This window comes from Rhinatrema bivittatum, unplaced genomic scaffold (genome assembly GCF_901001135.1).
Source record: "Rhinatrema bivittatum unplaced genomic scaffold, aRhiBiv1.1, whole genome shotgun sequence".
Lineage (NCBI taxonomy): Eukaryota > Metazoa > Chordata > Amphibia > Gymnophiona > Rhinatrematidae > Rhinatrema > Rhinatrema bivittatum.
In genome coordinates this window covers 59,249-86,565 of record NW_021820774.1, presented here as the reverse complement: position 1 = coordinate 86,565, position 27,317 = coordinate 59,249, and the positions used below count along the sequence as shown (strand labels likewise).

Sequence of the window (27,317 nt, the reverse complement as noted above, 5' to 3'; positions counted from 1 at the left end):
GAGGGCTTGGAGGATCCTGGTTAGTGTCTTTTCCTCCGCGGCTTGTGTCCCTAGCTGTGATTGAACTCTGTCCTCGAATGATGTGCCTCTTCATCCAGGCCTTGTGTCCCTAGCTGGGATCGACCTCTGTGCTCGACTGCTGCGCCTCTTCATCCCGGCCTTGTGTTCCCACAAGTGTTTTAACTCCGTTGCTGTGCCCGTTCCTGCAGGCCTTGTGTTCCTCTGGGGATAGGGAAATACATACAGTAACTGAGTGTAAGCAAGTATGATTTGCATTGAATACAAGAATGTCAGTATATAAAAATGACAAATAAATATAAAAATAAATGAAGTGCTATAAACTTTTTAAAAAAAGAATATAAATCCATAAAAAAAAAATTGTACTATCCGAGTATCAGTGTTCATCCATGTTCCTACTGGTGTTTTAACTCCATTGCTGTGCCTGCCTGTTCATCCAGGCCTTGTGTTCCCACAGGTGTTTTAACTCAGTGGCGGTGCCTGTTCATCCAGGCCTTGTGTTCCTCTGGGGATAGGGAAATACCTACAGTACCTGAGTGTAATCAAGTATGACGTGCTAGAAACGTTTTCAAATAAGAATATAAATACATTAAAAAAACACATAATTACTATCCGAGTATCCGTGTTCATCCAGGCCTTGTGTTCCCACAGGTGTTTTAACTCAGTTGCTGTGCCCATTCTTCCGGGCCTTGTGTTCCCACAGGTGTTTTAACTCAGTGGCGGTGCCTGTTCATCCAGGCCTTGTGTTCCCACAGGTGTTTTAACTCAGTGGCTGTGCCTGTTCATCCAGGCCTTGTGTTCCCACAAGTGTTTTAACCTGGTTGCTGTGCCTGTTCATGCAGGCCTTGTGTCCCTAGCTGGAATTGACCTCTGTCCTCGAATGATGTACCTGTTCATCCAGGCCTTGTGTTCCCACACGTATTCTTATTTGTGAGAGATCCTAGGCTCCAATTCGTTTGTCATCAGCTGAAGTGCGTAAGTACAGTCTGAATTCACTAGACGCCAACGGAATTCACTAGACGCCAACGATATTCACTGGACGCCAATGTAAACACCGGGTACACACAACTCTAGGGGTGGACCCGTTCCAGGGAGTCCTTCCCTGAACAAGCATGAGGGTGGAGGTGGGCTTTACTGCACACCCACCTGACGGACCATGCCCACACCGCTGCCAATATTCTAGCATGCATCAGAAAGATGCTGGCGAGCTACCAGTGTTTTAACCTAGTTCCTGTGCCTGTTCATGCAGGCCTTGTGTCCCTAGCTGGGATTGACCTCTGTCCTCGAAGGAAGTGCCTGTTCATCCAGGCCTTGTGTTCCTACTGCTGTTTTAACTCCATTGCTGTGCCTGCCTGTTCATCCAGACCTTGTGTTCCCACACGTATTCTTATTTCTGAGAGATCCTCCAATTCCTTTGTCATCTGCTGAAGTGCGTAAGTACCGTCTGAATTCACTAGACGCCAACGGAATTCACTAGATGCCAACGATATTCACTGGACGCCAATGTAAACACCGGGTACACACAACTCTAGGGGTGGACCCTTTCCAGGGAGTACTTCCCTGCACAAAGGAAAGGGAACTCTCTCCTGGGCCAATTGATAAGAAAACCACAATTCTGCAGCCAAAAATAGGCTGGAAATCCTTCCCCCATTGACTTTAATGGGCGACATATGTACATATACCCAACTCATTAGATTTTTTTTATGTCCATATTGGCCGCAAGTGGGACCCCCTTTCGGACATAAGAAATATGAACATAAAATTTTGCTCTGCACATCCCTATTGGCTGATGATATCACATCCTGTCTTAGTATATAAGGATTCCATCTGCTACCGGCCAGCACCTTGGTAACAGGTCTCCTGCTGTGCGTGATGCCGAGTTCCAGCCCTTGTTTCCAATTCCTGCTTTTACCTCCAGTTCCTGTCTCGTCCTAGCCTTCCTGCCCTATCCATTCCCACATCTTGTCAGCCTCTTCAGTGCTGACTTGGAATGAATCTTGACCTTGTTTGATTGCTGCTTGTTCTCCACCAGCCTCAACTTTGACCTGGACCTTGACTTCTCTGCTAGCCGCCTGCCCTGGCCTTGGACCTGTACATTTTCTCTGAGTCTGCATTGCCCTCCAGGGCTGAGATAGGAACAACTCCAAATGTGTTCACTCTTAACCATCTAGAAGAAGTGACTTGTATTGAAGATGTCCTACCTGTCGCTTTTGGATGGAAAGTATAGACTGAATTTTGGTTGAAGTTAGTGGTTTTTTACTTTAATTTAGATGTAACCACCTTAGGAATCTTGACTGTGTGAGGACTGGGTTTTTACACAGCAGAGATTTCAGCTGTGATGTTCCCATTAGTAAGGTGTTTTCTTCCTTTAGAAAAGAACCTTCTAGCCTTGCTCAGGTCTCTGAAAGATACCAGGCTACATCTGACATATTGGCAAATTATGGTGCCATTCATGTACTTAATACAATCTCTATAACCTATAATAATAAGCGTCTGTCACCAAATGAAAAATTGCTAGATGACAGAATGAGTTTCAGAAGCTTGATTTCTGTGATATCAGAAATATCTTCTATATGTGTCTTTTTAAGTAGGAATTTCTGTTAGGCAGTAATATCACACTTATAAAGATGTTATTAGTCTGGTAGACTAGGGAAAATCATTGCTATCCTTGGAAATTAGTAACAAGAAATAGATTTATTTTGGGGAAATGCCAGGTACTTGTGACCCGTACTGATTACTGTCAGAGACAGAATGCTGGGCTCAATGGACCTTGGTCTGACCGAGCATGGCACTTCTTATGCATGCACATATGTTTGTGTTTAGTGTACTGACATCCAAAATAACTAGGACGGTGCTGTAGCTGGTGCTGTTCTTCCAGTTCTGCTAAGTTTTTCCAGGAAGGTCTATCATGTCTTCAAGCAGGCAGATGGTGATGCACTTTTTAAAAGGAGTAGTCCTCTTGCCAGCTGATTCTTCTGAGACAACTTCCCAAACTCTTAACTTGGGATATCTAACTGCAACTGAGGCAATGATGTGGCTACCTCAGGGCTATTGCATATAATGCATCACCTTCATCACAATCTATGAATTATAGTCTTAATTCACATTCATTGTAAAATGTTAGCTCCTTACATACTAATGAATACTCTTTACCTGTCAAGGATAACGTCATGCTTCATTAACTTAATGGAAACAGAAAAGTTAAAAAGGGGATTTTTCCCTGTTAATTCACAATTTGGATGTTTCATGGGGTTTTATTTCAGCATAAATTAATGATATTGTCCTCTCACTTTCCTGTAGAAGTGTAAGTTAGAATTACGCACGTCTGATAGGTTTCTGACAATAAGAAGTATTACAGCCAGGCGGTGGTACACTGTTTATTTCTGAAAAGGCTTAGAAAAGCAATTACAAACCATTAGTAGCTTTCACTTTCCTGCTGTGGCTTAAACGGGAAGTGAAAAGAAGCACTTGATTTGCACAGAAGACAAAATGAAGAGACACATAATGCACCCAGCCCCATAATATAAAATGGGTGCAAATTTCAGGACCAATTTCCTGACTGTGCTAAGAAAACCAGATTACAGCAGATGATGCCCTTGATTAATGAAGAGGCCCTGGGCGCCAATCACCAGTTTGAGGAGGGGAGGGGAAGGGAGTGAGGGGTGGCTAGGTCACCAACTTCCCCCTGAAAAGGAGGGGGTCCGATTAGGATCCCAGCTGAGCATGGCTTCTGGGAAACAAGCCAGGAAGCAGCATCCCATGATACAAAAGTGGCAGGCTGTCCTTAAACCATATATAAACATATGACAGGTAAAAAAAAAAAAAAAAGGGACTGGAACAGACAGAGGGCAGGACAGAGAGAGAGAGAGAGCGAGCCTGCCTTCAGAGATTATGCACAGAGCCGTTCTGTGAGTGCAAGCCCAGTGCTTTATTAATCGCAGACTGAGAGGCTCAGGCAGAGGCTGCAGCTGTGCACACAGACCAGAGTGGCACAGCTGAGATTGTAGAACTAACGCTGTGGTGCTGCGGTCAACCCAGCTTCACTCAGTGAGTTTAGGAAGTTTAAGGTTTTGGTTTTTTTTTCTTTGTTTGGACTTGTCTGTCACTTCAGTTATTGATCACCAAGAAAATATGTGATTTTCATCACTATCGTAATACTTCTTCCATGATTGTTACCATATTAATTTTGTCTCATTCTTCCTCAGGTAAGTTGATTCTAATCATGGTCATATGCTCATTGTGCTTTGCTTTTTAAACTATGTGATGTATAAGCCCAAGTCTTCAAAAATGTAACTATTATTGTCCTAAGCAGTAATGTATGCTAAATTCTTTCTGAAAAGATTTTGCAAAAAGCAGCATGGTTGCCATGTTAGTCCACTCGGACATAAAGGCTGGACAAGTTGTAGGTGAGACTTTTTTTTTTAATTGGATTTGTGTACGTTTTTAATTTATTTTTTACTTTTATGTTTTCTGCATTTATGTAAACCGTTTTGACTAAACTTTGTTTGTAAAAGCGGTATAGAAACACTTTAAAATAAATAATACATGTGTGATTTTTTTTTTTTTTTGGAGAGTTTAGTCCCTTCACTGAGTCAGCGCTGTCCTGATGAGGAAAGCATAGCTCTCGAAAAGCTAGCCACAAACATGTTTAGCCCAATGAATATGCATGTTTCTAAGTGTGAAAAAATGTCAAAGGCTACAAATAGTTGGATGCCTATAAGGCATGCAGCTCTATCTGTGATATGAATTTTGGAAATAGGATAATATTCTAGCAGCCATAACAGTCATGAAAAATATCTGGATTCTTTGAAAGCATTCAAGTGGTCTTTAAAGCTCATTTACTAGCACGACTTTAGATTACCTTTATGTTAGTAAAACAAAAGGTATCATAATTTATAAAGAATCCATAATCATAGGATAAAAGTGAACAAAAATAGTAATACTTTTTAGAAAAAAAAAAAGGTTTTGCCTTTCTTGATTAGTGCATTTTTGCTAGAAACATGATGAGTGGACTAACATGGCAAATAGTGTAATTGCCATTTTAGTCCACTTACATATATATAAATAGAAATAAAATTCAACAAGCAAGTTGTGGGAGATTAGACATTTCTTTGGACAAAATACATTTGTGACTGCTTTCCAAAAGCTCTTCTTCCTTCACCATTGCAGCGCTGACCCTGAAGAAATATAGCTCTGGAAAGTTAGTCCCAAATGTGTTAAAGTAGTCCATTAAGAAGGTATCGTATTCATCTTCTTTGATAGAAAACAAAAGGCAGTTATTTTATACTCTTTAAACCTACTCACAGGACAATTGTTCAGTAAGGGGTAGATTTTCAGAACTTGCGTGCATAAAAATCTGGGGTTTACGCGCGTGACCGGGCCTTACGTGCGCTAATTTTCATAGGGCCCGGCCACGCGCGTAAACCCCCGGGATGCTTGTAAGTCCCGGGGCTAGAAAAAGGGGTGGGGCTGGGTTATCTGGGTGTGGAGCGGGTCTAGAGGTGCCCAGCACAGTGGCCATTTGCTGCTGTGCTGGGAGATTGCGCACCGGCAACTCGCTCCTGCTCCAAGGCAGGAGCAAAACTTGAATTAAGGAAATGGGGGGAGCTAGGATAGGGATAGGGAGAGGGTAGGATAGGGGAAGGGAAGTTAGGCTAGGGGTTGGGAAGTTCCCTTCCAGTCCGCCCACGTTATAAAATCGCGCATCCATGGTCACGCGCCGGGTAGCGCGCACATGGAAGCGCGCGCGTAACTTTTGAAAATCTACCCCTAAATGTGTATGATAGGGTGAGAATTTGTCCTGTTCGTTTAGCTAAATGAATAGTGAATACAGGGTGTAAAGGAAGCTAGTGCAGTAGGGAAGGGAGTTTGATTGGAGCGTCCCTGCTATGGTTCTTTCTTTCAGGTCAGTACTAGAGTTTGTACTACAACTGAAAAAAAATAGTACCTTTTCCTTGGAGAAAACAAACGTCTTTGGTTACTTGGAGCTATACAATTTGCTTTTTTCAATAGTATTTCATAGCTTCAAAAATGCTGTTTTCAGTAAGGTCCTCCATTCCTTCAGGGGCCTTTTGTTTCCATTATGTGTTTATCGAGAGACGTTTTAATGAATTCAGTTCACAGACAAGAAGCAAAAACAAAACAATTTTATGAATTACCAAAAGGATTGTTCTTTATCTCTGTTAATAAATATTTTTGCTTGTGTAACTTAGCCTTCTTACTGTCCCTTGCAGAGAATTGTATGGATTATGGAGGATCTGGTATAAAAAAAAAATGTTTCCATATTTGATCTGGTATGCAAAGGTTTTGATACCTATCTAATCCTGCAGAAGAATTTGTAGTAGTGATTCAGATTTTGAGAGATGTGTTAAACTGTGAGAGAATCTGAAATTCAACAAATGATAAATATGTAATTATGTAAGGCATCATATCTGATGCCCTTCAACATCTGATGTCACATCAGGCCTCATTTCACACTATAGAAATATGACTCTTCTAGTAAACATTTACAAATGATCTTATTAGCCAGTCAAGTTAAAAGCAACTGTTGCTCAATCAATCAAAATAGTTGTTTTCGAAAACTGTTTTTCATGAAAGTATTTAGCAGATACACAGAAAAGCAGTACAGAGGGACATAGGCACAGAGAAAATGTACTGTAGCAAAATACACAGTATAAAAATGAAAGCATAACAAAACATTTTTTTCACAGGTATTTTTCAAATAAAACAGTGGTTAGGAGAGAGTGAATTGACTTCTCAGTCCACATAAACCAAGTCAGCCTCATCATGGAATTTACAGGACAATCTCTCTGGTGCTAACACAAAACACAGCTAAAAGTCTCATCAAGCACAGCTGTATTAAGTAACAGGCTGAGCAAAATCATTTTCTCACACAACCATGCCTTAGAAATAAGCATGACACAAAAAAGCAAATTGGCCTAATACATGCCCTGGCAGAATGTCACAGAGTAGGCACATTTCATAAGATGTATGTCCATGGAGGAACCTGATCTGGAAAAAAGATCCTTGTGTGTGTATTTTTTTGGGTCCTAGTATCTTTGTGGCTTGCTTTTGTCAGTGTATCAAATAAAAATTTTCAGCCACATTCGTTCAGCCAGGGCATCCCTGAGACACGGCCTCAAGACGGCGATCTTAATTGGTGCTTTTGCTTTGATATGAAATATATCTAAATAGACTGCAAGCTTCCTTCTTTACTATCTATAGATTAGCAAAAGAAGAGATGCAAGTAATTAATGGGCCTATTCACAAAAATATGCTAAAAGCACATTTGACGTGCTCATCACTAAAGGCTTTACTTCCTTTAGTAAATAGCACATTCGAGTTCTGAAACAGTACACGTTAAAAGTTATGGCATATTTTTAATACAAGACCTTTTGCATGAATGTGATCTGCATTGTATGTAAATGAGTTGCTTAGCATAATTTTGCATTCTAATCAGTTCTTTTTAATTTTAGTGTAGAAATCTGTATTGCTTCACTGTTAGCACAAATGCATTAACACGTTAATACTGTGCTGCAGCACGAACAGAAGCATTTAAAGCACACTGGCATCATTTAGTAACTAATCCCCACATCTTAAGCAGTCATAGCGGCGTAGGGAAGCATTTGCTTGAAAGGAAGCAGGAAATTTTAACAGTTTCCTTTTTCATTTCAATTTGTTTTTCAAACAAAAGAAAAAGAACTACATTTTTCTCGTTTTGCAGCGTTCATTTTAAAAAGTTTGCTGCTAAAAAAAAATGTTTTTAATAATGCTCCTGGAGCCTCTTCCCAATTCCCCCTTCTCTCTGAATGCTCATACCATCTTGATGTTCTTCGTGGAGCAGAAGCGGTCCCTGTTCACTCCTACCCTGTCAGTGCTCCCCTTTTTCTAATAAGGATTTACTTATTATCCACTTTGCCAATAAGGATTCTGACACCAAATTGTGACTGCATCCCTATTAACCTAGCACTACTTAAACGAAATACCTGAGTCCTCCTAATCGCAGTCATATCCATGGAGCTGGAAAACGAAAGACAGGGAGGGGGGAAAATGGTGCTTGGGTCCCACCAGAGATTCACGTCTGGACCTCTTGAGTCACTGTGAGCAAGCGAGGTCACGGTCCCTTCTGAGAGGTAGCACTCCAGGGCAAGGTTGCTAGACCTCGGTGTCTTGCCAGATCCACTGGTCTGTCATCATACCAGGGCCATGCTGGTATCTCCAAAAGACCCACCCAGGCTCAGGTACTCCTGCCACAAGACCCTGGGCAGCTTGCCCGCAGGCACCCCCCAAGCTATAAGAAGTGGCCAGGACATGTTCATTTACGTCACTGTAAAAGGGCCCTCCCTAAAGCATTTATGAAATAATATGTAGATATACATGTGTGTGTTTCAACATATTTTCATGTTTCATAAACTAAAAAAAATAGTATTCACTGATCTGGGGGAAAAACCATGGCAGATCCCCTCATATCTGCTTTCGATTTCCTGCAGGTCCGCTCCAGATTCTGTTTTCTAGGAGTTTTGTTAAACTGATTTGATTTATTATGGCTTTATCGAATCAGGTGATAAACCACTTTTAAAAAGATTCCCACATCCCGACTTGTCTGTAAGACACATTCCTTGTATTTTCCATCATGCACGTTTTCTATATTTTCCTTAATATTTGAATGCTATGGATGCAGGTAGAGGGCATTCTGTGGTATACAGCACGAATGTCTCATGATTCTTGATCAGTCACTCATGCTGTATGTCAGCTGCCACTAATACAATACAGAGCTATATTCTCATGTCATAAATAGAGTATTTGGATATTTTTCACAGTGTTGCATAAATATCTATAGATTTAGAACTTTTTTCACCTCCTGGATTAACAGCTCTTAGGCAAATAATACATTTTTGCTTTTCTTTTAATCTATACTACTATGCAGGCCAGTCAGCAGTCTGGAAGGTGGGGCCAGGGTCAGGCGGCATGGTAGGGGGTGTGGCCCATTTCCAATAACACTTTCAGCCAGCCAGGGTCCCCCCTCCAGTGATGGAGCAAATACTCAGAAATGCCCCTACCACCACTTTAGCTGCAGCGGCAGCATGGAGCACTGGTGCCACACCCCCTTCTGAGTACATTGGCACGCCCCTGGCAGTCACCCATCTCACCTGCCTCTTCCATCGGCCCTGCTACTGTGGACCTACATAATGCTATTTAGCACTTTGATTTATACCACCTGCTTTTGCTTTCCTCACGACTTGACTATGAGTCGACTGCTTGACCAACACCCTCCTCTTTTCAGTGGCGGGTGCGCTGAGCATGGTGATGGTTGATTGTGTTTATTTATTTTAAATTATCCATCAGCAAGGACAACACTTTCCTTAAAGTTATCCACAGTCAACCATATAAATTACACCACTTGTGCCCCTGACTCTTCCACCCATAATGTTAGTGTACATAATCTAAGGATGCTGGGCTTGATGGACCCTTGGTCTGACCCAGTATGGCATGTTCTTATCCTGTGTGAGTTAGCTGAATAAGTTTTATGTAGCAGATTCACTTAGCCAGACTATTTTTAAAGGCTTTTTTTTTTAAAAATAATTTTTATTGCAAAGAGAACGACTTACATACTCAGGGATCTGAGGCAATACAGCAAGGTAACAATCATCTTGTAGAACAAGCTCAACATTTCTAATACAAAGCAACAAGAGATCCCTCAGCAGGCGCTCTCCTCCACCAGTTTTCCATTTACTCCCCTCCAACACCACTTTCACACCCCAGACACATTCCAGTCATAACACCCCCCTCCTCTCCCCCCCACCCGGAACCTCCATGTTAAAACCAGATGGGTTTATAGCCAGTATTAGTCAACCCTGCTTGCAAGTCATTAGGGAGCAGAGTATAATATGCATGCCAACACACACAATATATTTTTTCCGGTTTTCTCGTACCACTGAGAAAGTCCATAAATTCCATCTGTAGTAAGGAAACCATTCTGCCAGACCAGGCAGTAGTGGTGGGCGTTGCCACCGGGTCAACCCAATCGGCCAATATAGTATGGCAATCGAGCATAACTGTAAGGTGCTCAAATTTCATCTTAGATCTACTACCGGGAACATTGCGCATGTGCTGACTGGCCAGTAAGACAGGTCCTGCGAAAGTCATAGCCATGTCCGTGCAATTACTTATTGTCTGCAGCACAGATCTACTACAAATTTTGATCTGCCTACATGGGAAGGGTAATTTTCAGAAACCATTAACTCTTTCAAACCTCGGGGAAGAATCATGTTTGTGAATGAAGTATGTCAGTGAAAGTCAGGATATGCTCTGCTCCTATCCTACCTTTCATAAGACCCTCCAGCCGTTATGGAAGGAGTTTATTATTTAGAGATGAGAGTTCCCCAATAGAGTTATTTAGAGAAATGAACCAGTCTGGATGTATAAAAATAAGTCTCTTTATTCGGATAACAGTTATAATCTTTTAAAGCATGTGATTGGCTTATGAAGCATTATACTTCTCAGATCTTATCTTAATCAAACAGTACAGAGCTATAATTATAAGTATGATAACAATAGTGACTGCAACTATAGCAATTAGATAAATATCTATTAACGACATTTTCTAGTACAAGATTAGCTAATACTAGCTAGGTTAATTTTACTAGCTAGGATTCTCTTATGCAGAAAAAAACTATAATTAAAAGGCTTACCAATATCATGAAGCAATTAGCCCTCTAAAGTCTCTCTGGTAATCAGTCAAGGTTTTTCTCACCCCGCTCCCATACAGTTCTTAACAGGGGTTTAAATAGACAGAATAGCCTGGCCGGTGGGGGCTCAGATTTTGAAGACCCCCAAGGACAAAGATAAGAAAGTTGGAAGGCATCCCAATTCAAGAAAGAACTTTTTTGCCCCCCCCCCCCCCACTTTCTTGGACCCAGGTGTCTGAAGTTGGGAGGCAGCCCAGAAGAGGCCCTCATCTAAGTAATAGTATAAAATGCATTTCATATGCTTCAATATAAACTTGGTTTAACTGACTACACTGTACATGCATGATTACACAGAAACACATTTTCTAACATATTTTCACATTTTCTGACAAGTGCACAAATCGCTTCTCATTTGCTGCACCTGAATAGTTTGTACTAGCTGTGTTGTCACAAACGACATAACACAACTTACATGAATCAGTAAGATCCCATTCCATTTAAGGGTCATTTGTTGCTGTTTCCAGGAGAAATGTAAAGGAGCAACTTTAAAATTAGTGCATGCTACAAGTACTGCACAGAAGCGCATTTCCATCTTCAGCCGAAGTAAACATCACTCACCTCTCTGCCTACCCCAACCCCTCCCCCACTGTTTAAAAGTGCCATGGACTCCCGCTGCTGCTGCTTCTCCCACTATCCTCCTTGGTACTGTGCTACCTTATAGACAGGCTTGTGAGGCCACCTGAGAAAGGGTAAACGTCTACACATGCGTGCCTGAAACTGAAGTGGACAGACATACAGACAGAAGGATGCACCCATCACAATAGACACTCTCACTCTACTGAAACACGCCTAAAACAAATCACGACTCAGCAATAAGGTTAATACAAAGTTTTACATCTCATTAGGCGTACTTTTTGACAGGGCCGGCGCATCCTATTATGCAAACTAGGCAGTCATCTCGGGTGTAGGTCCCTTCTTTAGATGACCAAGAATGTTTCATCGGATGAAGCAGAGTTGGTAAGAGCCTCGGGAAAAAGGCATTGGTACTATTCAGTATATTGGTCTTTTATATTTTATCAGCACTGCAACTGAGTTATTATAACTAAACTGACAATTGTGTTACATGATGAGCTGAGACTGGAGTTAAAAAGGAAAACTTACAAATTTTGTTGCAGTCAAATCCTCAGCAGTTTCCTTGCAGCATTGTAGGGAGATTTTAGCAAATGTAAGTTGTGACAGCTGTTCTTTTGAAACATGGTTTCTTCTTCTTTTCATATTATTCACACCACGCAGAATTGACAGACATCGATATTCTGTTTTCACATGATCTGATTCAAAAACTTTTCCACATTTACAGTTACGGACCTGGGTTTTATTTACCAATAAAAGTTGAATAAGGCAATACCATTAACACATACAGCAGTTTTCCATTTAAAATTTAAAAAAAAAGATACACTTCAATTGAGTTAGAAGGGTTTATAATTTTTTGCATCTGTAAATTGTAAGTGATAATTTATAAATCAGTAGTATGTCAGGAATATTCTCTAAATATTATTATTAATACAAATATTTCATCCTGTTACTAGCCTACTTATACTGCGATAGAGGATAACCATTATCCAACAGGAAAAATGTGGATAAATTCAAGCCAAAACCTCCTTATCCAAATAGCTGCAAACATAGCCATTTTACTCTTATTTTTGCATTATTCTAAAGGAAATTGTATTATTTAAAAAGTTTTTCAAGGTGCCTCTTTTCCAATCCCGTTGACATGAATCAAACGGGCCGATACAGTAAAATGTGTGGGAGAGCCGGCACTCCGAGGCGAGCGCCTGTTCTCCCGATGCGCGCCCAGGCCACTCTCCTGGGTGCACAATTTTGAATGCAAACGAGGTCCCGCAGTAATAAGGAGGTTCTAGGGACACTAGCACATCCCTAGCGCCTCCTTATTGGCAGAAGCAGTGGCTGTCAGCAGGTTTGACAGCCGACGCTTAATTTTACCAGCGTCGGTTGTTGAACCTGCTGACAGCCACGGGTTCTTAAAATGGACGCCAGCAAAATTGAGCGTCCGTCTTGCAAGCCGCGGGCTGATTTTTTTGGGGGTTTTTTAACTATTTTGGTTTTTTTTTTTATTTTTGGTGCCGGCCGAAATTAACTCCTGCCTTTGGGCAGGCATTAATTTCTGAGAGTAAAATGTGCGGCTTGGCTGCACATTTTACTTTCTGTATGGCACAGGAATAACTAATAGGTCCATTAACATGCATTTGCATGTTGCGGGCACTATTAGTTTTTAGGGGGTTGGACACGCGTTTTCCTCGCACTATTACCCCTTACTGTATAAGGGCACTCCGAGGCGAGCACCTGTTCTCCCGATGCGCGCCCAGGCCACTCTCCTGGGTGCGCAATTTTGAATGCAAACGAGGTCCCCTTACTGTATAAGGGGTAATAATAGCACGTCCAAACGGCGGCTAACGGTGCGCTCAGCCGAGCGCACCGTTCTGTATTGGCCTGAAAGTCCTACTTGTACTAATCCTTATCAGAACCTGATTTTAGCATTGAATAGCATTTGTAAAGTGTGAATGTAGCCCAAACAATTGAAGAGTACCTCAATGTAATCCACTTTGAAGTGCTGAAAAAAGTGTTAAAAGCAGAATAAAAAAAAAAAAGAGTGCCATAGAAAAATTAAAATATTAATAGAATGGCATGGGCACAGTAAAAGCTGTGCCTCTTTTAATTAAAAACAAAATGTTACCAACAGAAGAGAGAAAATATGCTAAAAGAAAGGAGAACATGAATAATTTGCAAAGTGGTAGCAATGGAACCAGGATACATGCAAGCTGGAAGCTCTAGCTGGTCCTGCTGCTTTAAAGCCATTCCACAGATTGATGGATTGAGTAGTGCTCTACAGTAAATAACTGTGGTTTCCTTATTAGTTCACTAAAATATGTAGAACTAAGAATCAGCCAAGAAGTTGTAAATGAGGCCTTTTTACTGGACTAACAATACATCGGTGACAAGCTTTCACGGGTTATCCTCTCTTCCTTAGGTCAGTGATACACTGCTCTGCAGTGCAAGGAAAGCAACCTGCTGATTGCCATCCCTCAGTGCTGGGCTGAGACAAGAGCTGCTCTTACGGCAGTGTCTGCTGGCCATGGTCAAAAAAAAAGAGTTCCTGACGTGATCCCCGAGAGACACATTCGGTTATCTTAGTCACGGTAGGATGCTGAAAATGTTTTCTTAGTATCTGACAGAAAATGTAAAAATACTGAACTCCACAATGGGGCCGATGTAATAAGGACCCACGCTGATTTTTCTGCACGGATGTTTTTTTTGCGCAGGTTGGCAAAAAAAACAGTGGCAGCGCAGGATGCAATAACGGCCTCACAAGCTAATTAGATATGCACATAAAATCCATGCACAGCAAACATACACACCATAATGCAAGCAGTAAAGCGTGCTAATGGCACTATGTAGTAAAACACGCAGAAACCCGGAGACACCTGGCAGCGTGTGAACGCTTGTGATTGATTCTAGGGGCGAAAGCCTTTCTTTTTCAAAAAAAATGAACACATTAGTGGTCCAGAAGTTGATGTGAAGGTGGATGGAGCAATATCTAACCCCTTCATGACTGGACTCCGACAGCCGGCGAGCGTATGAAATGCAGATGAAAAGCTGCCTTCTCTCTACCCATTCTGTCCGCCACTTGGTTGACCTGCAAAATCATTTTAAAAAAATCGGTTTCCACACCGGCGCTTTCACTCACCTTTGCATGCCATTGGTATGCACTCGCGCAGAAAAATCATGTGACTGTAAGTGCGTATTTGTATGAGCTTTTTTTCCCGCACACAAAACCCTTATTACATACCCATACGGGACTTTGCATGGGAAAATGCACGTATAGGCACGTACAAACTGCGGCAGCTTCAGTGCACCTTATTACATCGGCCCCAGTGGGAGCAGCATAAAAAAAGTGGCAAAGAAGACCAGACAAAAACATAAAATTCATTGTAGATGCAGTTCATACCATGCTATTTCCTAAAGCATGGTAAACAGTGGCATACCGAGGGGGGCAGGGGGGAACCAATGCCCCCGGGCATAGGGCCATGGGGGGGGCGCTGATGGCTGACATGGAGGCCCTTGCAGCCGCCAGTGGACCTCATCCAACCAGCGGCTGAGCAGGGAACTACTGCTGTGCTGTTTGCCGGACGAACACAGCATGAACATCAGCAGGGCCGTGGTGGAGCTCATCCCACCACGACCCGAAAAAAAAAGGTCATGTCCAAACTTGCAGGTGCTCCTCCTCCTTCCTGCCTGTGTGACCTCGGAAGAAAAACGTTGCTGGAGCCGCACGGGCAGGAAGGAGGAGGAGCATCGGCCGCATGCAGTACAGGAGCAGCGTTTATGGGTTGCCGCAAAACCCACATCGCAGCGGCCTGAGAAGAGAAGGAGGCCTGGCAGCAGGGTTGCTGCGGATCCCATCACGGGCAGCCCGAGAAGATCAGGGCCAGAGCCCGATGGCGACCTACGAAGAGGAAACCCAGAGGTGCGAGAGAGGCTGAAGGCCTGTAGAGTGTGTGTGTGTGTGTGTGTGTGTGTATATGAGAGTGAGTTGAGAGATTGTGTTTGGGAGTGAGGACCTGAGAGCCTCTTTGTATGAGAGAGATAGCATGTGACAGTGAGAGCCTATGCTTGAGCAAGACAGCAGGTGCGAATGAAAGTGTCTGTGTGTCTGAGAGTGAGACAGCATGTGCAAGAGAGAGTATGTATGTATAAGAGAGCATGTGAGAGTGACAGTTGTGGGTGTGTGAGCAGCATGTGAATATGAGAGTCTGTGTATATGTGAGAGAGAAAGCATTTGAGAATAGACCCTGAGTTTGTGTGTGTGTGTGAGAGAGAGATAAAGCATGTAAGAACCTGTGGTTTGAGAGAAGAAGAGAGATGGAGAGAAAAGAAACAGAAAAAAAAGACCTTGTAAAAGGAATTGGAAAAAAAAAAGCCTGTGACCAAATTAAGAATCGATAGCAAAGGTAAAAAAAAAAAATAATTTTTAATGATTGGCATATGTTATTTTTGTGCAAGAGTAGCATTTCTCTATGCTGATATTGCAATGTATGAGATCAGCATGAAGGAACTAGAAGCCCACAAATGTTTAATACCGCAGGGCCTGCATAGAGGAGGCAGCAGAACGGACTTCATTGCTAGTAGCAGTGATCGGTGCCTCCCCAGTAGCCAAGTGGCAGTAGTGACAACGGCAGCAGAGGAACGAGAGAGGCTCCAAGGTTGCTGGCAAAAGAAAGAGAGGGATCTGCCTTCAGTGTGTGTGTGTGTGTGTGTGTGTGTACGAATGGGAGTCTGCCTGGGGGAGGGGGGGGTGTATGTGTGTTTGTGTGTGAATGCATGGGTGCCTGCCTGATGATTTTAATTAATAGAAATTATTCTGTCAGTAGTTTTAAAAATTCTTTTTAGTATGGTTTTACTATTATAATTGATGCTTTATGTTTCTTGATTTTATTTGTTTTATGAGGAATGGTGGTTCTATTTTTCCATTGTTACACACAGAGTCTGGCTTCTTGGGGTTTCCAGTTCAGTTTTTGTTTAATTTGTGATCCTTTATTCTGTATTTGGTGAGGGACTGTCTCTGCTCTGTCCGAGTGACCAAGATGAGAGATTCTGCTAGCGCGTAGTGTCTGTGTAGGGATCTATAGTAATCAGATTTGTTTGGTATTCTGGGACCCAGTGTAATATTTACCTGTGCTTTTTCACAGGTAGGTTCTTGTTGTTTGAGTCCTTGGTGTTACTACTGTTACATTATGATAGGTTTGCAGTATAGATTTTGAGTGTCTTTTTTGCAGGATTTTATGTTAGCTCACAACATGTCTGGCAGTGGAAGGTATTTGTGCTGCTGTTACTGTGAAGTGACACCAGAATGAAAATATTTTTTTTTGGATGATGAGCTATAAGGGAAACATCCAAGTTCCATTGTTGGGGGAATTTCTGTGGATGCACAGAACTAGAGGTGCAGGATTTATATTGACTTTCTTTCCCTTCCTGTATACATTCCAGACTTCACTCTCCTAGCCATATAGAATTAGCTGAATGAAGCTATCAAATAATTTTAATAGTAGTTTTACTAGAAGTGTGGAACTAGCCAACTTTTTAAAATTACGCAGAAGGCCCTTTGGACTTTCTTATTAAGACTTTTCTAGCCAAGTTTAAAGCAGGGGCCAAGCTATGGAGGTGGGTGTGATAGAGGAAATGTCATTTTGGCTCCCTCCTCTCCAAATTCTTCTGTCTAGAGATGCCACTGATTTTCTGTGGCCTTAAGCATTAGTACAAGAAAGATTTGAGGGGGGGGGGGTGGAGAAGCACACAAATGCATTGGCCCCCGGGCACCGGAGACCCTTGGTGCGCCACTGATGGCAAGCCAAGTTCATGTTAACTCAGGTTGTGCTAACTTTAACATGTTAATGCACATGGGTTAGTGAGTAAGCCCCATCAAAAATCATGGGGCTGTGGTGATTATCATATGCGTTAACCCATGTTAACAGCATAGGTTACCCTGCTTTAGCAAATCTTTTCTCATATCCCATCATCCACAGAACCACTTCACTTTAGTGCAAATGAGAAATGTAATATCTGTCAACCATGCTGGTTTTGTGGCTAACAGTATATACAATTGGGACATGCAATTACTTCATTCACCTGATTTTTTTTGGGTGGAAATAAAGATTAAACAACCAAAAAATATACCTTTTTATTGTATTATCTTAATACATTTCTTAACTAGCTTTCAGGAATTACAATCTCCATCAGGTCAAAACAAAATATCCATGTCTACCAAAAGATGGCATGGTCAGAGAGCACCAGTGAATAACAAAAATGCATTCCAATGATATTTTTAGATTTAACTTTGATTCTGTGTTGCCTTACTGATAAATTTTAATCCATAAGGAGACTATTAGTGGTCAGTGAGTTGAGATCACTAAAAGTCACACAATTGGGTAGATTAAATGGATTACTTGGTCTTTTTCTGCTCTTACGCACTATGGAGTAGATTTTAAAAGGAGCGCGCGTGGCGTACATGTGCGTGCGCAGGCCGTATGCGTAAATTCTGGCCTTTACGCGCGTGGCCAGGGCTTGCACGCGCCGAGCCAATTTTCCACACAGCCTGGCCACGCGCGTAAAGGCCATATGCGCACATTTGCCGGGCTTCCTGCAAGGGGTGGGCTGGTGGGGGGGAAGGGCGGGCCAGCACAGCGCCATTGCTCGATGTCCCGGAGCCTGGCGTGCGCAACTTCAGCTCAGGAGCTGCAGAAAAAAAGAAAAACGGTAGGGTTTAGGGGAAGGGAGGTTAGGTAGGGGGGTAGGGAACTGGGGTGCGTCGTCTTGTTAAAATTGCAAAACTCCCCCCCACCTTATGCGCGCCTCCCACACATATGTGTGCGGATTATAAAATCCGGCGTGCATATGCGTGTGGCCTACGGATTTTGCACTACGCGTGCGCCGGCATGTGCACGGTAGAAAATCGGCGCATCCATGTGTGCGCGCCAGGAAGTGTGTGCACATGGACACGGCGCGCTTATATGGAAAATCTACCCCTAGGTATCATACCTGTAATTTTGTTTTCAACTGTTTAGTCATAGGTATAGAACAGAAAGTTGGAAACACTTTTAAAAAATAAAGCACGTACTGTCCAATAGCAGAGACTTTATGGAAGTAATAAGTGATCCTCTAAAAAAAAAATCTTGGTTGTAATGGAGACATCTATGGGTAGGATTATAGAAACACAATATATTTCATTCAGATTTATAGTAAAGTATTCTGGTTGCTGTGTTTGTCTATATGGATATGTTGAAATGAAGGTTTACAAACAAGTTGTAGGTGGAAGCTTTTTATTCTCTCAAAAGCTGACCACAAATGTATTGAGTTAGTACAATAAGCAGGTATCTTTCACCTTCAACGTTTCAGCTGACCTTTATTTCAGATTTAGAGCAAGGAAATTTGAGTGGTGAATATTATTCTTTCAAACTCATCTCAACCTACAGCAATTTCTGAACATAAGTATTGGGTTAAACACAGGATGCAATTTAACATCTTTAAAACACCTATTAAGATAAGCTCATATGGTGGCAAATGGAAATGTTATGGCAATGTTTCATAAGTATTGTTTGGTTTTTTTCATTTCAGTTCTTAATTTTTGTGGCAACAATCAATTTGTTTTGTGCTTGTTATTATGGAATAATAAAAATAAACAGTCTTTGAGCCTTAAATAAATAGGTGTCCCATGCATATGGGGATAAATGTTATAACATTGCACATAAGAAGATCAGGGGAACACATGCATAAGCTACGCCAATTTGCAAAGCGAATTTATGCGTGTATGTTTGTTTTGAAAATGACCTCAACAAAACTACCCACACACAATTATACCTGCTAACACGCACACCAACATTTTCCAGGAAATTTTATGCCAGTACTTTTGAAAATCCAAAAGTATGGGTGAAGACCAAACCTCTTCCCAACCACTCCCCAATAGTTCGTGCTTATCCACATTAACAATAAATGTGTTTTTAAGAATGGCTTCTACCATTTTGCCCAACACTGGCATCAGACTCAGCGGACTATAGTTTCCCAGAACACCCTTTTTTAAAATCCGGCATTACAGTGGTTGTCCAGTCGGCGGGGTAGGAGGGTGTGGGGAAACTTGCTAGCCCCAAATTTTGCCCCCCTAAGCCCAGGCCTAGTAAGCCTGTAGCTCCATTCAGGGCTGCATGTTGCTGCATGTGTACCCGGTGTTTAGAGTTCATCTGCCTGCTGCCACGTACTCTGTGCAGCCTCAGTAAATGTTCTCATGTTCATCTCTGATTTGGGGTATCTGGCTGCTGGCTCACAGCTAATGAAGAAGGTGCTGCTGTCTCATTAGGAGGCCCATGCAGAAAGCTGAACCTTAAAACTGTGTGCTAAGATTCAGCACACAGTTTCCTAACACACAAGCTAATTTTTTTTTTTTTAACTCCCAATGCAGTAAGCTAATTTTATGCTAATGCATCAGGCGTTAATATGTGCGCTCAGAACAGGCATAATTCACATTTTAAATGTGTTTGGGGCCAATGCAATAAATCAGCTCGGAAAATGGGCATTCAGTGTTGAGTGCCTGCTTTCCTAACGCATGCCCAGCACCTCTCCTGGGTCAGAGATTTAATATTTAAATAAGGGGCTATGCTGCCAAGGAGGCACTAGGGACAAATGTGCACCCCAGTACCTCCTTGGCAGCGGGCGTCTGTCAGGTGGCTGTCAGCACGTTAGGGAAAAGGTACATTCAATTTTACCTTTTTCCTAACCTGTGCACAGCCATGGTTTAGGAAACTGGACGCTCGTTAATTAAGCGTCCCTTTTCTTAACCTGACCGCTGACACACTTTTTTTTTTTTTAAATCTTTTGGTTCCTCTAACTTAATATTGCCATGATATTAAGTCGGAGGATGTACAAAAAAAGCAGTATTTTCTGCTTTACTGTACAATTTTTTGGGCTGCTCAGAAATTGACTGACTGCTGTGGGCAGGCATAATTTCTGAGTGTAAAAATGTACAGGTCGGGATGAGCACTGTTGGTTTCGTGCATTGGACACGCGTTTTGGGACTCACTATTCCCCTTATAGCATAAGGGGTTGTGGACGTGTGCCCAACCACAGGTTGACAGTGCGTTCAGAAGAAGAGGGCCTGAGTCTGTTGGTAGATTTAGATTTATTTAGATTTATATTCTGCTTTTCGCACTTTTTTCAGCGTTTCAAAGTGGATTACATTCCAAAAGTGGTAGCCGAAAGGCAGTGAGGACCTCGGGCAGAGCTCTTGGAGAAGGTGGAGGCCATGCTCCTGGAGCTGCCCGAAATGGTGCTGCTGTCATCTGGTATATGATGGGGGAGTCTTTCCTCACAGGCTCACCCTCCAAACAGATGATCACGTCAGTGCTTTTCTCTTTAAAACAACAAACTATCAGGCCGATACAGTACAGTGTGCGCTCGACGGAGCGTACTGTTAGCCTGCTCTTGGACGCGTGTTTTCCCTTACCCCTTATTCAGTAAGGGGAGGAAAACGCGCGTCCAACCCGCGGCACCTAATAGCGCCCTCAACATGCAAATGCATGTTGATGGCCCTATTAGGTATGCGCGTGGGATACAGAAAGTAAAATGTGCAGCCAAGCCGCACATTTTACTTTCAGAAATTAGCGCCGACCCAAAGGTAGGCGCTAATTTCTTCTGGCACCCTCCGATATTAAGTCGGAGGTCCCGAAGAGTAAAAAAAGTTAAAAAAAAAAAATTTGAAGTCGGCCCGCGGCTGTCGGGCCGAAAACCAGACGCTCAATTTTGCCGGCGTCCGGTTTCCAAGCCCATGGCTGTCAGCGGGCTCGAGAACCGACGCCGGTAAAATTGAGCATCGGCTGTCAAACCCGCTGACGGCCGCCGCTCCGGGCTAAAAGGAGGCGCTATGGACGCGCTAGTGTCCCTAGCGCCTCCTTTTCCCCGTTTCTACCGCACCATCTAATTTGAATACAGAATCGCGCGCGCCGGGAGAGCGGGCGTTCCTCCGCTCTCCCGCGGACTTTACTGAATCGGCCTGTATGTGGGCACAGAAAACGCAACTTATCCTAGTCAAAAAGTGTAACTTTAACAGGGGTTTAGTTGGTGTAGGCTGCAGCAGAGCAGGCGACATTTCAGGTCTGAGGGTGAAGTCTGAGTCAGAGGACTGCAGTCACTCCTTCCTGCAGCCAGTCCCTAGCACTGACATCATGGCACAGCCCATCTCAGGATTTCATTGCAGCTCTCCTCTTTGAATCATTCTAAGGAGGAGGCTAAGCTTGGCCCACCCCTGTTCAGGAGGTCGAAGAGGGCAGAGGATAATGTTTGCACCTATGCTAAGGGAGTCAGACAGGGGAGGAAGGATGATCTTTGCACAAAGGATATCCAGCTAGAAAAGTTGATCTTTGCTCCCATGCTTAAAAGGTTCAGGCTTCCCTGCTCTGCATGGGGGGTAGTGCTTAATGCCTTCATTTGCATAGGATTTCCATGCAAGTTTGCTAAACAGGAAATACAAGCACATTTCAAGAACATAAAGCTCTTTGTAAAGTTTACGCTCATAAAATGCACATACAACTATGGATAAAACTGTGCGGTCTGCTGAGCACAACTTATTGCATCGACCTCAGCTGACAAAAATTGGGATGGGGTTTATGGTGCAGCATCCCAGTTACTTATCAAAGCAACTTAAATGTGAGCTACATGTCCATTCCACAAATCGCATGAGACAGAACAGTCCAAAATAGTAGGGATGTGAATCGGGCTTCAGACGATTGAAAATATCGTCGATATTTTCAAAATCGTCAGAAATCGAGGGCTCCCCCGAAACGATAGGAAAACCCCACGATATTGATCGTGGGGGTTCTTGTATCGTTTTGGGGGAGGGCGGAAAAAACGGCACACAAAAATAACCCCTAAACCCACCCTGACCCTTTAAAACTAATCCCTTTGCTTCCCCCACCCTCCCGACCCCCCACCAAAACATTTTTACAGGTACCTGGTGGTCCAGTGGGGGTTCCGGGAGCAATCTCCTGCTCCCGGGCCGTCGGCTGCCACTAATCAAAATGGCGCCGATGGCCTTTGGCCTTACCATGTGACAGGGTATCCGTGCCATTGGCCAGCCCCTGTCACATGGAGGGAGCACTGGATGGCCAGCGCCATCATGGGCTGGCCAATGGCACGGATACCCTGTCACATGGTAAGGGCAAAGGCTATCGGCGCCATTTTGATTAGTGGCAGCCGACGGCCCGGGAGCGGGAGATTGCTCCCGGAACCCCCACTGGACCACCAGGTACCTGTAAAAATGTTTTGGTGGGGGGTCGGGAGGGTGGGGGAAGCAAAGGGATTAGTTTTAAAGGGTCAGGGTGGGTTTTTTGTTTATCGGCTCGGGCGCAGCCGATAAACAAAACTGTGATCAGGCCCGATGGAAAAAAACCCCCACATGTGAATCGGAACCGGAATCCGAACCGATTCCGGTTCCGATTCACATCTCTACAAAATAGTGTATGACGACGAGAGATTACTGACCATTAAATGTAGGAGGTCAAACAGGAGAGTGGAGTACAAGAAGGATTAGCAGGTCATTGCTTTGATTAGCATGCCCAGTTTTTTTTTTATTCAATCAGCCACCCCCGTTCCAGCCACAGTAACTCAGTTTTCAACTCTTTCAGCAAAGCCTGCTGCCTTAGTAACTTTAAAACAGTCCTTCCAGATAAATGACATGGCTCACAGTCCTATAAACCATCACACAGCCCTTCAAGCAAAACAATTTAAAGGAATTACAAAGACAAGATACATAGAACATGTCTTAACGTTCATTTAAAATTCTATTCATATTTTATTTATCAATAATCAAGCGCTCAGTTTATTGTGCTTCATTTTGTTGACACCTGTTATGGTTAAATATTTTGTACTTCTGTTTAAAATCCAAATTACGGAGTGTTCCCTAATTGGATAATGTTGCGCCGTATTCACATACAGGCCAATGCAATATAGGCGCACGGAAAACGGGTGCTCATGATTGAGTGCCCACTCTCCTAACACACGCCGATCGACCTTTCTGGAGCACCCCATGTAATATGCAAATGGTCTGCCACGGTAAAAAGGAGGCACTAAGGGGAAAGTGTGCACCCTCAATGACTCCTCAGCAGCGGGCACTCAGGAGAAGTGGCTCTCAGCCAGTTAGGAAAACGGACCCTTAATTTTATGAGGGTCCCTTTTCCTAACCTGTGCGTATCATGGAGACTCAGTACATGCAAATTTTATCTCATGCAATTTCATTGTGGATATCCTGGAGACCCCACAGCCAGGACAGATTTGGGAAGCCCTGATTTACGCTCTTCTCACCCACCCAGAATTCACACTCTCCTCACCTTATCCTCTTTTTAATAATTAACCCCCTTTCCCTCCCCCTGCATCATTCCAGCTTGCCTGACTGCCTAGTGCTTCCTGTCTTTGCCAGCAGCACAGAATCCGGTGACCTGGAAGCAGAGAACAGCTGCTGCCGTGACCCCTTCCAGTCCCCGTGGCAACGGGGGGGGGGAGAGGGGGCCAGGCGCAGGAGGGGGAGCTGCAGAGATCACAGCAGCTCTTCTGTGTCTGCTCAGCACATGCCACGGGGCAAGGAGAGAGGGCAGGAGAGGCGGCGGCACTGTGCGAACCACTCCAGACCTACTGCCCATCGGCTATGTGTCAAAAGCACCAAACCCCGGGCACTATCACCTAGTTTCAGGGCCTGGGCCCCGGGAGCCATTGCCTAGTCACCATCCTGACTCCCAACAGCATTTTTGTTAGCCCTTTTTAAAATTTATCACAGCCTCTAAATATTCTTGCTTTCTCCAGGACCAATATGGCTACTAGAATGCTACACTTCCCCAGTTCCAGAAAATGGGAAAAAGTTCACATAAAAAATATTTATTAAACAGTCATATTTACTCCAGAATGAAAGCAAGATGTTCAACTTGGGAATAAGACATCTGTTATCATTGGGGATGAAGTAATATTATCCAAAATTATTTGGTGGGCCTAGTTCTCTGCTCACCACATTGCATCATGACATTTACAAAATAGTGAGTGAATTTAATTATATGGCTCTAAATAGTGAACTGAAAAAACATCAGGTTTCCAATGCATTCATCTCTCCTGTTCTGTACTTTTTTAAAAAGTTTCTTCAATAAAAATATGGGCTTTTTACATATTCATTTGTTTGGTCAGTGTTTTCAAGAAGAAATGTGTGAAATATTTTTTTCAAAAGCTGGTAACCTAGTTCTATGAATCCCCCAAAATAGTTTCCATTTCAGCACATGAGTTTGTCAAACAAAGTCCGATGCAGATCCTTCAACACAGTGAATTTTAGATACGGAGACACAATGCGGCATACCCAGTCCAGACAACTTTTACCTGCCTTTGATCGGACTCGCCTGATTTTTTTTTCTGGCTCTGGTCACATTTTGATGTGGATTCCCCTCGAATCAGAGATTGCAAAGTGAATCCATATCACATTTATTGCATGTGAGTGTACCCTCCTGCCTGAGACAGGCGGACGAATCAGAGAAATGGAGTACTCGCCCCCAGCCACCCTCCCACCACCATCACCACCATCCAAGCCTGTCGTCACTGAAAGGAGGAAGGAGACCTGAATGCTTTTCCTCTAATCAGCTTCCTCCTCGTAGGGAGAGGGGATGGTGGGGGTAGGGGTGGAGCATATGCCCCTCCCTATCTTCTCTCCTCCTAATATGGAGGAGGAGGCAGGATCCGGGAAGGCATTCTTCACGCTTTCCTCCTTATAAGGAGAGAGGATGTAAGAGGGTCTCATTTCTCCCCTCTCCAGTCTTTGCTACTTAGGGCGATAACGTGTTTGCAAGCAAAGTTACAGACATCCTTTCCACAGGTTTTATTTTAGTTCTAGTGATCCTGACACCCAGTGTAAGGTGGAGAGAGACTTTGAGGCTCTCATTTTGGGTATTTTTCTCAGTTTCAGAACTATAGTGCTTTTAAATTTCCATAAATTGATGTGCCTCCATCTAGTGGTGGTTCACTGGTACCACACACAACAATCTCCAGCTCCCCCACCCAAAATCTCTTCCAGGGCCATTCCCCGAAGGGGGAGAACCTGTCATACACATTTTAATTATTATAAATAGAATGTTGAGATTTTGAGCTGAAAGAAATGTGTTCAGCTCCAGATTGGATGGAATGTTTTTTACACGCATAGGAGGTGGGGCTGCATCAGGAACAATACGGAAGAAATGGCCTGTAGAAGGGGGTTAGATGGAGACTTTTTTTTTTAAGATAACGTTACGATTTTACGAGCGTCAAAGTGATCTCCATGGGAACATGAAAAAGAACATCACTGGAGCTTTAAGGACTGCATTAGCTCAATAGTGCATTCACTATACCATTCTTAGCTTTAAAAATCTCTACAAAAAGGTACACCTTACCAGAAATGCATAGGATTCCATACAGTCCTGCAGATAGTTCTGTAATATCAAAAAAAGAGAGCATGAAATTTGTTATAAAGGAATAATTATCCCTCTTGCAGTTAAATCCCAGTCTATTCCAGAAAACCTGAAAATGGAAAAAGTTAAATTTGACAGAGAAAATGTATTTTTTGGAATTTGAATTGAAAACTGTTTATTTCATTAAGCATAATTATCTAATAGATGATGTGGACCTTTAGGTCCACTATATTAAAATTAAAAAGGGCATTTATTAAAAAAAAACAAAAACAAGAGAGAGAAAAGTTCATATTCTGGAAGTTAAATAGATTTTAAAGAGTTCCAGAACTTACTTGTTCACTAAACTCCATAATATCTGTAATAAAAAAAAAAAGGATTAATATGAGGATTAGAAATTTTAAGGGTTGGTCTCAAGATTGTAACCTGGTGTAAATGCGTTGAATCATAATGCATCTGGATCTGATTTATGTTTTGAAGAATAAAATATACTAACAATCCCTCCCCTGAAGGACCAGTTTGGAAATGCAAGATTAAGGCTGAACAACGTTTGCATTAAAAGAGAAACTTCAATTAACAGATCGTAAACTAGCACAGTAAATCCGTGGATACTGAGAATTTATACTGTCTGCCATTTAAAGCTGCTGGCAATCTGTAATCACACCCTGGAGATTAGCATATATATTTGCAAAACAAATCATCATTGCTTCAATAGTGAAATTCACTCTCTGCCACAGAGAGTTGACAGCTTTAAAAGGGTTAGGATAGTACGTTAAACTTTTTCAGGGTATCCAACAAATTGTGATAGACACTATGGTTAAAATCAGAAGGAAGCTGAACACTACTTAAAAATGTTATTTTGAATAGGCTTTTTTTGAAAGCAGTTTCAGCAATTTTCCAGGTTAATGTTTGAATTGGCTTGAAATGTCTCACCTGGTTTATTTCAGAGGTTTACTTAGGTGTTTTAAAGTGAAGATTTTCCCAGGCTCTTAAACTGGAAAGGGAAGACCTTTAGAAGTGTAACAGGCCCTTGTCCTTCCCTGCCCCAATGCCTCATTTGTTTCAAGAATACAGATAAAATAATGCAATAGATATCCTAATTCTAAGTAACTCGACGCTATTTAATATATACATGATTCCCCTTACCACGCTTCTCACTAACCTGCACATCAAGCATTTTATTTATGCTGACGATGTGCAACTCATCTTCCCTTTCTCTGACTCTATCCAAACTGCTTTACAAAACTGGGAATCCTGTCTTTCCTCCATCAACCAACTCCTAAAGGACATGCACCTAGCTCTAAACTCCAACAAGACTGAGCTATTAATCATATCTAATAGGCAACCGCTCCCAGACATCCCACTTGCTTACTCGTCTACCAACTTCCCATCACACACTCGTAATTTAAGAGTCATTATTGATAATCACCTTTCTTTTAAACCATTCATTAAATCCATCATAAAGGATTGCTATTTTAAGCTACAAACGATAAAGAAACTCAGACCCCTACTACACTTCACTGATTTCCGCACAGTACTCCAGTCTATTATTTTATCGAAAATTGACTATTGCAATGCACTCTTC

The 27,317-nt window shown here is 42.6% G+C and overlaps 1 protein-coding gene across 2 annotated transcripts in view; it reads left to right on the top strand.

Annotated features, from left to right (window-relative positions):
- Positions 1-3,893: 3,893 nt before the first annotated feature.
- The window catches only part of AGTR1 (angiotensin II receptor type 1), a 50,004-nt gene continuing 26,580 nt past the window's right edge, over positions 3,894-27,317 (top strand). The window contains exons 1-2 of one of the 2 annotated variants that reach the window (XM_029586385.1): positions 3,894-4,223; positions 13,753-13,921. The gene's annotated coding sequence lies outside the window, so the exon portion shown is untranslated. The remainder of the gene's footprint in view (positions 4,224-13,752; positions 13,922-27,317) is intronic. The other variant, XM_029586386.1, reaches the window with a different exon arrangement.